The following is a 17,511-nucleotide window of genomic DNA, read 5'->3' as shown; positions in this document are numbered from 1 at the left end:
TAGGGAGTCGATCCCATTTACAATTGCACCCAAAACCATAAGATACCTAGGAATAAATCTAACCAAAGAGGCAAAGAATCTGTACTCAGAAAACTATAGAATACTCATGAAAGAAATTGAGGAAGACACAAAGAAATGGGAAAACATTCCATGCTCATGGATTGGAAGAACAAATATTGTGAAAATGTCTATGCTACCTAGAGCAATCTACACATTCAATGCAATCCCTATCAAAATACCATCAACTTTTTTCACATAACTGGAACAAATAATCCTAAAATTTGTATGGAACCAGAAAAGACCCTGAATAGCCAAAGGAATGTTGAGAAAGAAAACCAAAACTGGTGGCATCACAATTTTGGACTTCAAGCTCTATTACAAAGTTATAATCATCAAGACAGTATTGTACTGGCACAAAAACAGACAGATTGATCCATGGAACAGAATAAAGAACCCAGAAATGGACCCTCAACTCTATCTTCGACAAAGCAGGAAAGGATGTCCAATGGAAAAAGGCACTCTCTTCAACAAATGGTGTTGGGCAAATTGGACAGCCATATGCAGAAGAATGAAACTGGACCATTTCCTTATACCACACACAAAAATAGACTCAAAATGGATGAAAGACCTAAATGTGAGAAAGGAATCCATCAAAATCCTAGAGGAAATCACAGGCAGCAACCTCTTCGACCTTGGCTGCAGCAGCTTCTTGCTAGACTCGTCTTCAAAGGCAAGGGAAACAAAGACAAAAATGAACTATTGGGACTTACTTCTGCACAGCAAAGGAAACAGTCATCAAAACCAAAGACAACTGATAGAATGGGAGAAGATATTTGCAATTGACATATCAGATAAAGGGCTAGCATCAAAAATCTATTAAAAAAACTTATCAAACACAACACCCAAAGAACAAATTATCCAATCAAGAAATGAACAGGCATTTCTCTAAAGAAGACATACAAATGACCAACAGACATGAAAAAATGCTCAACATCACTCAGCATCCGGGAAGTACAAATCAAAACCACAATGAGATACCACCTGACACTAGTCAGAATGGCTAAAATTATCAAGTCAGGAAACAACAAATTTTGGCGAGGATGCAGAGAAAGGACAACCCTCTTACACTGTTGGTGGGAATGAAAGCTGGTACAGCCACTCTGGAACACAGTATGGAGGTTCCTCAAAAAGTTGAAAACAGAGCTACCCTATGGTCAGCAATTGTACTCCTGGGTATTTACCCCAAAGATATAAATGTAGTGATCCGAAGCGGCACCTGCACCCCAATGTTTATAGCAGCAATGTCCATAATAGCCAAACTATGGAAAGAGCCTAGATGTCCATCAACAGATGAATGGAGAAAGATGTGTATATATATGCAGCCATCAAAAATGAAATCTTGCCATTTGCAATGACATGGATGGAACTAGAGGGTATTATGCTAAGTGAAATAAGTCAATGAGAAAAAGACAATTATATGATCTCACTGATATGTGGAATCTAAGAAACAAGGCACAGGATTATAGGGGAAGAGAGGAAAAAATGAACAAGATGAAAGCTCAGAGGGAGACAAAACATAAGAGACTCTTTTTTTTTTTTTTTAAAGGTTTTATTTATTTATCTGAGAGAGAGAATGGGAGACAGAGAGCATGAGAGGGAGGAAGGTCAGAGGGAGAAGCAGACTCCCTGCCAAGCAGGAAGCCCGATGCAGGACTCGATCCTGGGACTGCAGGATCATGACCTGAGCTGAAGGCAGTCGCTTAACCAACTGAGCCACCCAGGCGCCCCGAGACTCTTAATCATAGGAAACAAACTGAGGGCTGCTGGAGGAAAGGGAAGTGGAGGGATGGGCTAACTAGGCTTTGGACCTTGGGGAAAGTATGTCTTGTAATGAGCACTTATATAAGAGTGAGAATCACAGACCTATACCCCTGAAACAATACATTATATGTTAATTAATTGAATTTTAAAAAAGTAACATTAAAGACAGAGCTGATGAAAGTAAAAAAAAAAAAACACACAATGAGGTATCACCACACACCTGTCAGGATGGCTAAAATAAAAAATGCAAGGAAAAAGTATTGATAAAGATGTGGAGAAAAAGGAACCCTTGTGCACTGCTGGTGAGAATGCAAACTGGTGCAGCCACTGTGGAAAACAGAGTAGAGGCTATTCAAAAAACTAAAAATAGAACTACCATATGATCCAGTAATCACACCACTTGATATTTATCCAAATCGTATGAAAACACTAATCTGAAATGATATATGCACCCTTATGTTTATTGCAGCATTATTTACAATAGCCAAATTATGGAAGCAGCCCAAGTGCCCATCAATAGATGAATGGAGAAAGAAGATGTGGTATATATATATTATTGAGCCATCAAAGGAATGAAATCTTGTCACTTTGCAACATGGATGGATGTAGAGAGTATAATGCTAAGCAAAATAAGCCAGTCAGAGAAAGACAAATACCCTGTAATTTCACTCATATGTGGAATTTAAGGGAAAAAAAATCAAAGGAAAAAAAAGAGAGAAACTAAGAAACAGACTCTTAGCTACAGATAACAAACTGATGGTTACCAGAGGGTGGGGGGGTGGGGGGAATGGGTGAAATAGGTGAAGGAGATTAAGAGTATACTTATCTTGATGAGCACGGAGTAATCACTGTATTGTACACCTGAAACTAATATAACACTGTATGTTATCTACACTGGAATTTAAATAAAATAAAAACATAATTTTCAAAAGCACTTAAATATAGGGTAAAAATTAATAGATCTAAGGGGGGAAATAGACAACAGTACAATAATAGTAGGAAAATTTAATACTCCACTTTCATCAATGTCTAAATATCTTCCAGACAGAAAAATCAATAAGGAAACATAAACTATACATTAGACTACAAACAGACAAACAGAATATCCTACCCAAAAAGCAAAAGAATACACATTCTTCTGATTCACACATGAAATATTCTCCAGGACAGATACATGTTATGACACAAAATAAGACAATACATGTAAGAAGATTGAAATCATGTCAAATATCTTTTCAAACCACAATGGTATGAAACTGAAAATGAATTCCAAGAAAACTGGAAAAATCACAAATATGTGAAGATTAAACCACATGCTGCTAAATGATGAAAAGAAATAAGAGAAATCCATAAACACCTTGAGAGAAATGAAAATAAGAACATATGATACCAAAACTCATGGAATACAGCAAAAACAAGGGAAGTTCATTGTGATGAATGCCAACATAAAGAAAAACAAGATCTCAAATAAATATAACTTTACACTTCAAGGAGCTAGAAAAAGAAGAACACATGGAACCCCAAGTTACTAGAAATAAAGAAGTAAAGATCAGAGCAGAAATAAATGAAATACCAAAAAGACAATAGAAAAGATAAATGAAAGTAAGGGCTATTTTTTTTTTTTTTTTGAAAACATGAACAAAGTAGACAAATTAGCCTAATTCATCAAGGAAAAAAAAGAGGTCTTAAATATTTTAAAAATTAGAAATTCAAGGGGACATTACAATTTGCTACTACAGAAATACAAAGGGATGAGAGACTAAACACTAAACAATTGTATGCCAATAAAAAAAAATCGGACAACCTAGAAGAAATGTATAAGTTCCTAATAACATACAACCTTCCAAAATTGAATCAGGAAGAAATAGAATATCTAAACAGACCATTTGCTAGTAAAGAGTTTAAATTGGTAATTAAAACCTTCCCAATAGGGGCACCTGGGTGGCTCAGTCAGTTAAGCATCTGCCTTTGGCTCAGGTCATGATCCTGGGGTCCTGGGATCGAGTCCCACTGAGCAGAGAGCCTGCTTCTTCCTCTGCCTGCCACTCCCCTGCTTGTGCTCTAACAAATAAATAAATACAATCTTAAAACAAAACAAAACAAAACAAAAAAACCTTCTCAATAAAGAAAAGTCCTAGACCAGATAGTTTCACTGGTAAATTCTACCAAACATTTAAAAATGAATTAATACTAATTCTTCTCAACTTTTCTAAAAAATAGAAGTGAGAACACATCTAAACTCATTTTACAAGGTCAGCATTTCCCTGATACCAAGACCAGGAAAGGATCTTACAAGATAATTATAGGCCATATCCTTGATGCACATGGATGCAAATAACCTCAAAATATTAGTAAACCAAATTCAACAATATATTCAAAGGATCATACATTATTAAGTGGGATTTATTCCAGGGATGCAAGGATGGTTCAATGTCCACAAATCAATGTGATACAGCACATTAATGAAAGATAAAAATTTTATGCCCATCCTGATACAGAAAAAGCATTTGACAAAATTCAACATGGATTTAACATTAAGACTATCAACAAAGTAGCTATAAAGAAAACATACCTCAACATGATAAAAATCTATATATGACAAACCCCAGATTACATCATATACAATGGTGAAAAGCTGAAAACTTTTTCTCCAAGATCAGTAACAAGACAAGAATGTTCATTCTCACCACTTATTTTCAGCATAGTACTGGATGTTGTAGCGAGAGCAATATGGCCAAACAAACAACAAAACAAAACAGAGGACATTCAAATCCAAAAGGAAGAAGTAAAACTCCCTATTTGCAGATGACATATTATATACAGAAAATGTTAAAGACTCCACCAAAATACTGATAGAAATAGGCAAATAAATTCTATAAAGTTGTAAGATACAAAAAATAAATAAAAATCAGTTGCATTTCTATATACTAATAATTAACTTCAGAAAGACAATTACAAAACAATCTCATTTATAATAGGATCAAAAATAATAAAATACCTAGAAATAAATTTAATAAATAAAATAAATCTTACTCTTTGAGGCAACTCCAGAGAACCTGGAGGTAAAAAGTCTGTACACTGAAAACTATGAGACATTGATGGAAGCAAATGAACATGACACAAATAAATGGAAAGATATTTTATTCTCATAGCTTGGAAGAATATTGCTCAAATATCCACACTACATAAAGCAATCCCAATCAAAATTCCAATGGCATTTTTTTACATAAATAAAACACCCTTCAAATTGTGTGGAACCACAAAAGTCCCAGAATAGCCAAAGCAATCTTGAGAATGAAGAAAAACAAGAAGGCACCATGTTTCCTGATTTCAAACTATATTATAAAAACAAATAGATCAAAAAAACAGAACAGAGAGCCCAGAAACGACTCACATATATATGGTCAATTAATGTACAACAAAGGAGCCAATAATATACAATGGGGAAATGATAGTCTTTTCAATAAATGATATTAGGAAAACTGGACAGCCACATGCAAAAGAATGAAACTGGACTACTATCTTACACCATACACAAAATCAACTCAAAAGGGATTAAAGACTTGAACATAAGACTTGAAACCATTAAATTCCTAGAAGAAAATCCAGGGGGTAAGCTCCTTGACATTGGTTTTGGCAATGATTTTTGGATTTGACAATAAAAACAAAATAGATGAATATGTCAAACTAAAAAGCTTCTGCAAAACAAGGGAAATCATCAACAAACTGTAAAGGTAACCCACAGAATAGGAGAAAATATTTGCAAATCATATATCTGGTAAGAGGTTAACATCCAAAATATATAAATAACTCATGCAACTCAATGGCAAAAAAAAAAAAAAAAAAAAAAATCCAATTAAAAAATAGGCAGGTGTGCCTGGATGGCTCAGTTGGTTAAGGGGCCAACTCTTGATTTTGGCTCAAGTCATGATCTCAGGGTCCTGGGATCGAGCCTCAAGTAAGGCTCTATGCTTGGTGCAGAGTCTGCTTGAGGATTCTCCCTCTCTGTTTTTGTCTGTCTCTCTCTCTAAAAAATAAATCTTTAAAAAATAGGCAGAGACTCTGAATAGACATTTTTCTAAAGAAGACATACAGATGGCGAACACATTCATGAAAAGGTGCTCATCACTAATCATCCGGAAAATGCGAATCACCTCACACCTGTTAAAATTTTTATTCTCAAAAAGTAATAAATGTTGGCAAGGATGTGGAGAAAGGGAAACTCTTGTACACTGTTGAAGGGAATGTAAAATGTGGCAGAAACTATAAAAAATACCATGGAGGGTTCTCAAAAATTTAAAAATAGAACTACCCTCTGATCCAGCAATTCCACTTTTAGGTGTTTATCTGAAGGAAATAAAAATAGTTCCTTGAAAAGATATCTGCACCCCCATGTTCCTTACAGCATTATTTATAATAGCCAAGACACGAAAATAACCTAGGTGTCCACTGATGGATGAATGGATAAAGAAAAAGTATTATATGTATACACATGCATATATACATATACACACGCATATGTATGTGTATACACACACAGGAATATTATTTAGCCATAAATCAAAAGGAAATCTTGTCATTTGCAACAACATGGGTGGACCTTGAGGACATTATGCTAAGTAAAGTAAGTCAGAAAAGGACAGATGCTGTATGATTTCACTTATATATGGGAAAGAAGGAAGGAAGGAAGGGAGGAAGGGAGGGAGGAAGGGAGGGAGGAAGGGAGGGAGGAAGGGAGGGAGGAAGGGAGGGAGGAAGGGAGGGTGGAAGGGAGGGAGGAAGGGAGGAAGGGAGGAAGGAAGGAAGGAAGGAAGGAAGGAAGGAAGGAAGGAAGGAAAGGTAGATGATAGATTGATCCATAAATACAGAGAACGTATTTGTGGTTGCCAGAGGTAGAGGGTATGGGTTGGTGAAATGAGTTACGATGGTCAAAGGTAGAAACTCAGTTATAAAATAAATACATAATGAATCTTCATAATGTATAGCATGGTGACTATAGTCAGTAATATTGTACTGTATATTTGAAAATTGCTGAGACTAGATCAAGAAAATTTGTAACTGTGTGATGAAGGATGTTAACTAGACATATTTCACTGATTATTTCACAATATATACATATATCAAATCATTATGTGTATATCTGAAACTAACAGGTTATATTTCAATTTTATCTCAATAAAAAAAGTAAAATAAATCTTTCTCACTCACTCTTTGAGGTAACTCCAGAGAACCTATAGGTTCCTAGTTTCCCTTATCTAGAATTGAGAAATGGCTAAGCTAGGACTTTGCCATTTGAGATTTTAGTTTGAAATGTCTTCTCCCCATTGACTAGGAGACTGTTGTAGGGAGAATTCTAAAATGTTCCTCAAGATTACTGCTCCACTGTGTACAGTCTGAATAATCCCCAAGACTATGAATATGATGAAATATTACTTCTGTGATTAGATTATGTTACCACACAATTGATTTTAAGAAAGAAAATCCTTGACACCTTGATTTTAGCCTTGTGACACCCTAAATAGAGAACCTAGCCCTGTGGTGCTCAGACTTCTGACCTATGGAACTATGAGCTAATAGATGGGTGTTTGGTACAAGTCACTAAGTTTGTAGTAGTTTGTTATTTGGCAAGAGAAAACTACTACAAAGATCTTTATAAATTATATAATCATTCTGTTTTCTCATTGGAAGGAAAGTAATAATACTACTATGCATTTGTTTTGAGGATTAAATAAAATAATTAAAATAAAACACTTAGTGTTCAATGAGTGTTAGTTGTTACCTCATTGTGTTGTTTTGAGGATTCAGGGAAGTAATACCCAGAAAGTCCTCAGCATAATGCCTGGTACCTAGTAACCTCATAACAATGTTATCAATTTATCATTGTTAGAGATGAAAAAAACTTGAATGGACTGTACTTAGACCTTTTAGTGTTCCCTATATTCTTTCCTTTGAAACTTTTACTTTTGACTGAAAGTTGATAGCCAGTATATCATGACTTTAAAGTGAGACTGGTTCATTCTCTAGCCACCAAATAATGGATTACTAACATCCAACACTTGTTTTTGTTTTTTTTTTCCTTTCCAAGGAAAAAGTTAGTTCTGAAATAAGATTGTACATTATGCATTTTGAGTGGGGATACCTCCATCTGTACTCAGGGTTCATTCATTCCACATAAAGATAACTAGAACTATATACAGATATAAAAAAAAACCCACCTCACAGAGGGTGGCACTGTTTTATTTTAAATCCAAGTAATGTAACTTAAGAACTTTCCACATCAACAGTATGCTTGATATCAATTGTCAAATCTCTTATGAAAAGATACACAGTGAAGTATGAATCAGAGAATCATTCTGATCTACTTATTTGTATCTAATTCAGGGAAATCAGGGCTTGGGTTGTTATTCCCAAGAATTCAAATGTAACAGCTTACTTGAAGGGCAAACACGGCTAAATAAATTTGGGCTTTTGGAGTTAAAAAACTGTTACATTAAGACTCATGATTGAGTTCACACTATCTCTGTAATGCAAGCACACATTTCAATGTCACTGTCTGCCACCTAACAATAACAGAAAACATCTGTATAATGGCCTATAACATTACACAGTGCATTACAATTAGAAATGTGCTGAAGTGGTGGTTTGGGGGTTTATTTATGCTCCATGAAACAAAAGATTCTATGAGCATCTCATGAAAACTTAATAGTTCAAGGAAATAAAATAAATATTTGAGTGCAACAATTATATTTTAAATGATATTATCACTAGAGAAACTTAGAACAGCCAAAAAGTTGAAATATTAGTGTTAAAAGAAACCCATTACTAGTTGGCTGGAAATCTTTATTGTTAGGAGAGGCAAAGAATGACAGAGAATTATGAAAAACACATCATGCTTTCTAGGTTAACATAATTTCTAAAATGAGTAAAATTTCTTTTAATTGCTCATAAAATCAAGTCTTTAAAAGTTATGATGAGAGCAAACAGATTTAAAAACCTTGAATTTTTTTAAAGAAGAACAGAAAAAGATTTTTTTTCTGTGTTGCTTTAAAAACTGGTAAGTTGGAGTAGCAGCAATTTATGAACTGTTTCTAATTGGAGTCAATTACCCCACAACAAAATTCTTCATGTGGGAGAGCAAATAAGTTCATGAACAACATATACTTCATTTCCAGATTACAAGTAATTGTATACACATTTAAATTTATTTTGCATGCAGAAGCTCATACTCATGAAAGATAATTTAATCACCTGTACCTAATGTATGGGAAAATTATGGTGTCCAATCATATACCAAGATTTCTCAAAGTTTTGCCTGCTGAGGGAAAAATCTTTGTCATAGAAGACAAAAAGCTTTCATTTAACTTTCAGAAAAATTAAAAAAACAAAAGAGGAGCCATGGTCAATGACTTTAAATGATGTGGTCCTCATTTTTATTATAGAAAAATCCTAAAGATTTAAAACACTTGAGAACTTTTCCATGAACTTCTATATTATTGTATTCATAGAAATCCATTCTATTTAATGCCTTAAAGATCAGATTTGTAAAATTATTTTTTATTTCATTGAAAATCAAAATTAAATTGTATATTCTTTTTGATATTAAAAGAATCTGTTCCTTGTTATTGTATAACTTAAAATATATATTTATAAACAATAATTATGTTGAAATTCAAATTAAATTGCTTTGTATTCATGACAGTTGTTCAAAACCTATTTACATAGGAGACTTATATGCTCTCTATTTTACTACTAACTGCTGGTTGGTTTTCAGAATGGGTTTAAGTTTCCTCCAAACTAATCTAAAAGACATAGGAATTTTGATATCCCAAATAGCCATGGAGGAACATAAAGCTGTCATTCAACAAACAATAGAAGGGTCAATACCATAGTACTATCTGCTAGCCAGGAGGACTACAGTGCCCATTTGCCTGCAATGTGCAGTTTTAGGATATGTAGACATCAGGTTATTAGAGTCTTAATTTCAAGAGAATAGTGAGGCTAAAGAAAAGTATCTGGATTTGGATATACAGCTCAAGAAAAAGGGATGTTTATTACTTAAAAAATTTTCAAGGGATATTGTTGGACAAATAGATTTGAATAAGTCATGTAGTTACTGGGATTCTTACATTTCTTATTCTTTTGGATTTGATATCATATAAAAAAGATAGTATTTTATATCACTGAGACTTCTGAATGGGTCACATGGGGAAGAATCAACTTTTTGACTTGGAGAAAACAAGTGACAAAAGCATGGAAAAGATGAAGAAAAAGAAGGAAGAATGAAAGAGAGAGAAGGGAATGAAAGGAAAGAAGGGACAGAGAGGAAATTAGAATCATTTAATTACTTCAAGAGTACTTAAATAAGCCTATAGGAAACCTATGTTTTAAATATCTCATGATACCACTAACCTAAAACTTATCAATATCTGTAAGGAAAAAATATGTTAATGTATGGGAAGCCAGTCAATCATTGTCCTACATCATGTATGAGGCAGTGGCCTTAGGCAAGGTCATCTAGGGATTGCATGCATGTAGTTAAAGTTTAAGGAAGATGTACTTTAGTCTTGAATACTAGTGGATTGGTGGTGAAAAGTAGCCATTTTATGGTAATGAGTCAAACTTTCAGTAAGTGCTTCAAGGACCAATGACTTTGTAATGACTTAATTCCTATACTTAAAATATTCAGTACTTACATTTTAGGTGTGAATTTCCTTTAGAGAAATCTCTCCCCAAACTCAGCAAATGGCTTCATCTTTTATACTGTTAAGTATGTAACTGGAAAAAAGAAAAAGGTGGATACACATCACTTAAATGATAAAAAGGATAAGAATCTGACTTGACATAAACTTTAAAGCATTAGGTAAATTAGATCACTCTATTTAAAATTCAACCCATCCCATTTCTTCTGCTCATATTCCTGATTTCTAGTATCCTCCTATGTTTTTTTTGTATAACAAAATATACGATTTACTCTATGGTTTACTGTCTTTTCAGCTGCAGATTTATTTGTGCAAAGATGGCTTTCATGTGGATGAATTGAATGCTGCATGGCTACCAGAATCAGATTATGGTGAACAGAGTGGTAACAACTGCGTATGTCATGTCATTTTAACATTATTCTTTGAGATTTAGTTCCCCTCAGGTATACTGTATATCACAAAATCATTCTCCAAAATTTTATGTTTCAACAATTTAAACTATGTTCACAACTGTGCATCATTCCTAACACAATGCATACATATAGTAGTTCTTCAATAAATACTTATTGAATGAGTAAATAAACAAAATACCAAAGTAAGACTGTCAAAAGGCAACACAAGAAAACACAAGATTGCGATGGGGAGTAATAGCACCATGATGGTAATGAGGAGGGAGCAAAAGGCAAGTTGAGGGCAAAGCACAAGCTAATACCTGCAACAACCTCCCCCCCCAACTACCTCAGAGGTGGGAAATGTGTGACATCCCTCAATGAACTCATGGCTGCCTAATGTTAATGTTTTGCTAGAGACTAAAAACAACCATTTCTTGACAATTGATCCAGACACCCAGGATCCTAAAACTCTTCTTTAACATGCAGAACTCCCTTTAGAGACTTGGGTTATCTCTACCCTACCCATCCCCCAAATTTAAAAGTATCTAATCAGTCAGTCCTCACACTTATAATGCAGCTCTTTCTGCCCATGGGTTCTGTCCCTGTGGTATAATAAAACCACACTTTTTGCACTGAAGACATCTCAAGAATTCTTTCTTGACTATTGGGCTCAATGATCTCACATCATATTTTGGTGGCTGATACATGAATTCAGCAAAGTCGCAGGATATAAAATCAACATACAGAAATCTGTTGCTTTTCTATACACAAATAATGAAACAGCAGAAAAAGAAATCAAAGAATAGATCCCATTCACAATTGCACCAAAAACCATGAGATACCTAGGAATAAACCTAACCAAAGAGATAAAAGATCTGAATGCTGAGAACTGTAGAACATTTATGAAAGTAATTAACGAGGACACAAAGAAATGGAAAAACATTCCATGCTCATAGATTGGAAGAACAACACTGTTAAAATGTCTATACTACCCAAAGCAATGTACACATTTAAAGAAATCCTTATCAAAATATCACCAGCATTTTACACAGAACTAGAACAAGCAATCCTAAAATTTGTATGGAATCATAAAAGACCCTGAATAGCCAAAATAATCCTGTAAAAGTAAAGCAAAGATGGAGGCATCATGATTTAAGACTTCAAGCTATATTACAAAGCCATAGTCATCAAGACAGTATGGTACTGGCACAAAAACAGACACATAGGTCAATGGAATAGAATAGAAAACCCAGAAATAGAAACCCAGAAAACCCAGGAACAACAGATCTATAAAACAACCAGAAAACAATGAACAGAAATAGACCCACAACTATATGGTCAACTAATCTTCAACAAAGCAAAAAAGAATATCCAATGGAAAAAAGAGTCTATTAAAAAAATGGTGTTGGGAAAACTGTACAGGAACATGCAAAAGAATGAAACTTTCTTACCCCATACACAAAAATAAATTCAAAATGGGTAAAAAACCTAAATGTGAGACAGGAAACCATCATAATCCTAGAGGAGAACACAGGCAGAAATCTCTTTGACCTTGGCCATAGCAACTTCTTACTAGACATGTCGCCAGAGGGCAAAATGAACTATTGGGACTTCCTCATGGTAAGAAGCTTCAGCACAGCAAAAGAAAAAAATCAACAAAACTAAAAGGCAGCCTACAAAATGGGAGAAGATATTTGCAAATGACATATCTGATAAAGGGCTCGTATCCAAGATCTATAAATAACTTATCAAACTCAACACCCAAAGAACAAATAATCCAGTCAAGAAATGGGCAGAAGACATGAACAGACATTTTTCCAAAGAAGACATCCAGATGGCTAACAGGCACATGAAAAAAGATGCTCAACATCATTTATCATCAGGGAAATACAAACCAAACCATGAAAACACTTGTCAAATGGCTAAAATTAACAAAATAGGAAACAACAGATGTTGGTGAGGATGCGGAGAAAGGGGAACCCTCTTACACTGTTGGTGGGAATGCAAACTGGTACAGCATTCTGGAAAACAGTATGGCGGTTCCTCGAAAAGTCAAAAATAGAACTACCCTATGACCCAGGAATTACACCACTAGGTATTTACACAAAGTATACAAAAACACAGATATGAAGGGGCACATGCACCCCAATGTTTATAGCAGCATTAGCAACAATAGTTAAACCACGGGAAGACCCCCAAATGTGCATCGACTGATGAATGGATAAAGAAGATGTGGTATAGGGGTGTCTGGGTGGCTCAGTTGGTTTAGGGGTCAACTCTTCATTTTGGCTCAGGTCATGATCTCAGGGTTGTGGGATTGAGCCCCACGTGAGTGCCCTGCTCAGTGGGGAGTCTGCTTGAGATGTTTTTCCTCTCCCTCTGCCCCTCCCCCCACTCACATGCTTGCCCTCTCTCTCTCTCTCTCTCAGATGAATAAGTAAATCTTTAAAAAAAAGATTTGTGTATATAATATTATGTATATATAAAAAGACATGTGCATATATATGTAAATATGGAATATTACTCAGCCATCAAAAGGAATAAAATTTTGCTATTTGTAACAAATGGATGGAGCTAGAGTATATTATGCTGAGTGCAATAAGTCAATCAGAGAAAGACAAATACCATATGATTTCACTCACATGTGGAATTTAAGAAATAAAACAGATGAACATATGGGAGGGAAAAAAAAGAGGGAAGCAAACCATAAGAGACTTTTAACTATACAGAACAGATTGAAGGTTAATGGAGGGAGAGGGTGGGGGATGGGCTAAGTGGGTGATAGGTATAAAGGAGGGCACTTATTATGATGAGCACTGGGTGCTATATGTAAGTGATGAATCACCAAATTCTACTCCTGAAACCAATATTACACTATGTTAACTATTTAGAATTCCAACAAAAATTTTAAACAAAAAACAATAAAAACAAACCATATTTAGTTTAAAAGTTAAAAAAAAAATGTAGTGAAAATAACCAGAAGTACAATAATCTGTTATTAGAAAAACATAAATTTTAATAGCAATAACCTAAAATATAATGGGGAGAAATAAAAGTATAAAGTTTATAAATTTTATTGAAGTTGTTATCAGTGTAAGATAGAGTATTGTAAGTTTAAGATATTGTATGTAAGCCTCATGGCAACCACTAGGGAAAATTGTATGATAGTTATACAAAATAACATGATAAAGAAGTCAAAAGATATTGATTATAAAAGACATCAAAACACACAAAAAAAGACAGCAGGAAACAAGGAACAACAGATCTATAAAACAACCAGAAAACGAACACACTGAGCCCAAATTTGGCAGAAGAAAGGAAATAATAAAGAATAGAACAGAAGTAAATGAAACTGAGAACAACAACAAAACAATTAAAAAGATTAGTCAATCTAAGAGTTTGATCTTTTAAGATTTTATTTATTTGTCTGAGAGAGAGAGAGAGAGAGAGTACGAACAGGGGGAGCTACAGGCAGAGGGAAGAGCAAGCTCCCCGCTAAGCAAGGGGCACAATGCAGCACTCAATCCCAGGACGCTGGGATCATGACCTGACCCTAAGGCAGACACTTAACTGATTGAGCCACTCAGGCATCCTGGATCTTTGAAATGATAAATAAAATTGACCAAACCTTAGACAAACCTAGGGAAAAATAGAAGGACCCAAAGAACAAAATTAGAAATGAAAAAGCACACAACTGATACCAAAGAAATATAGAAGATCACAAGAGACTACATGAGCAATTACATGCCAACAAATTGGATAACCTGGAAGAAATGCATAAATTCCTAGAAATATAGAACCTTCCAAGACTGAACAGGAAGAAACAAAATCCAAATAGACCAATTACCAGTAAGGAGATTGAACCAATAATCAAAAATCTCCCAGTGAAGAAAAGCACTGCACTACATGGCTTCACTTGTGAATTTTACCAAACATTTAAAGAAGAATTAACACCAATCCTCCTCAAACTCTCTCCCTGCCCCCCCAAAAAAATGAAAGAGGAAGAAACACCTCCAAATGAATTTTATGAGGCCAGCATTATCTTGATACCAAAACCAGAAAAGAGACACTACTAAAAATGAAAACTACAGGCTAATTCCACTGATGCATACAAATGCAAAAATTCTCAATCAGATACAAGCAAATCAGATTCAGCAGTACATTAAAAAAAAATCATTCACCATGATCAAGTGGGATTTATTCCAGGGATGCAACAATGGTTCAACATATGTAAATCAAACAATGTGATATATCACACTAATAGAATGAAAGAAAAGAATCATATGATCATTCCAACAGATGCAGAAAATACATTTGACAAAATACACCATTCATGCATGATAAAAATGCTGAACAATTAAGCACAGAAGGAATATATCTCAACATAATAATGGGCCATATATGATAAGCCCACAGCTAATATACTCAATGGTGAAAGGTTGAAAGCTTTTCCCCTCAAACAGGAACAGGATCAGAGTGCCCACACTCATCACTCCTCTTCAACATAGATTTATAGTCCTACCTAGAGCAATCAGGCAAGGGGAAAATAAAAGTATCAGAATTGGAAAGAAAGAAGTAAAATTTTCTCTATTCTGCAGATGACATGATTTTATATGTATAAAATCCTAAAGACTCAACCAAAATACTATTAGATTTAATCAATGAATTCAGTAAAGTTGCAAGATACAAAATTAACATGCAAAAGTCAGTAGTATATCTATACACTAACAATGAATTTTCTGAAAAAGAAATTGATCCCATTTATAATAGCATCAAAAACAACAAAATACTTGAAGCAAATTTAACTAAGGAAGTGAAATGTTTCTACCCTCAAAATTATGACATTAATGAAAGACGTTGTAGAACACACAAATAAATGGAAAGGTACCCTGTGTTCATAGATTGGAAGAGTATTGTTAAAATGTGAATGTCATTTATGTACTCAATGCAATCCCTATCGAGACTCCAATGTCATCTTACAGAAGTAGAAAAAAATACTCCTAAAGTTTTAGGGAACCACAAAATACCCTAAATACCCAAAGAAATCTTGAGAAAAAACAAAGCAGAAGGCATCACATTTCTTGATTTCAAATTATACTATAAAGCTAGGATCATCAAAACAGTTTGGTACTGGCAAAAAAACAGACAGGTAAGCTGACGAAACAGAAATGAACCCAAGCATATTCACCTAATATTTGACAAGGGAGCCAAGATAGTGAATGGAGAAAAAATAGTCATTTTAATAAATGGTGTTGGGGTAACTGTATAAAAGAATAAAACTGGACCCATATTTTCTACCACTCCCCAAATTTTTTTCAAAATGAATTAAAGACCTATATGTAAGACCTGAAACTATGAAACTCCTGGAAGAAAACACAGGAATAAAGTTTCTTGATATGGATATTGGTAATGATTTTTTGAATACTCAAAACACAAGAAACAAAAAAAAAAAAGTGGGATGACATCAAACTAAAATCTGCACAACAAAAGAAACTATCAACAAAGTGAAAAGAATCTACAGAATGGAAAAAAAAATATTTGCAAACCAAATATCTGATAAGGGTTTAATATCCAAAATATATAAAGAACTCATACAACTCAATAGCAAAAAGACAAAATGCAATTTATATACAAAAGGCCAACAGGTATATGAAAGATACTCAACATTACTAGTCATTAGGATATGAAAATTTAAACCACAATGAGATATCATCTTGTGTCTGCTAAAATAACAAATGCTGGTATAAATGTGGGCAAAGGGAAACCTTGTGAACTGTTGGTAGGACTGTAGATTGGTAGAGTCACTATGGAAAGCAAGATGGAGAATCTTTAAAAAGTTAAAAATGGAACTAACATGATTTAGCAATTTCACTTCTGGGAACCAAAAACATTGACTCAAAGTTAGCTGCACTCCCTTATTTTATTTTATTTTTTTTTTACTGTGCCTTTTTTTTATTATGTTATGTTAATCACCATACATTACATCATTAGTTTTTGATGTAGTGTTCCATGATTCATTGTTTGTGTATAACATCCACTGCTCCATTCAGTTCATGCCCTCTTTAATACCTATCACCAGGCTAACACATCTTCCCACTCCCCTCCCCTCTAGAACCCTCAGTCTGTTTCTCAGAGTCCATAGTCTCTCATGGTTTGTCTCCCCCTCCGATTTCCCCCTCTTCATTTTTCCCCTCCTGCTATCTTCTTCTTCTTCTTTTTTTAACATATAATGTGTTATTTGTTTCAGAGGTACAGGTCTGTGATTCATCAGTCTTACACAATTCGCAGCGCTCACCATAGCACATACCCTCCTCAATGTCTATCACCCAAGCTACCCCATCTCTCCCACCCTCCCCACTCCAGCAACCCTCAGTTTGTTTACTGAGATTAAGAATTCCTTATATCAGTGAGGTCATATGATACATGTCTTTCTCTGATTGACTTATTTCGCTCAGCATAATACCCTCCAGTTCCATCCACGTCATTGCAAATGGCAAGATCTCATTCCTTTTGATGGGTGCATAATATTCCATTGTGTGTGTGTATATATATATATATATATATATTTTTTTTTTCTTAACATATATTGCATTATTTGT

Source organism: Leptonychotes weddellii, chromosome 1 (assembly GCF_054177405.1).
Source record: "Leptonychotes weddellii isolate Sample4059 chromosome 1, ASM5417740v2, whole genome shotgun sequence".
NCBI classification, from domain to species: domain Eukaryota; kingdom Metazoa; phylum Chordata; class Mammalia; order Carnivora; family Phocidae; genus Leptonychotes; species Leptonychotes weddellii.
Note: the sequence above shows the minus strand (reverse complement) of the source record.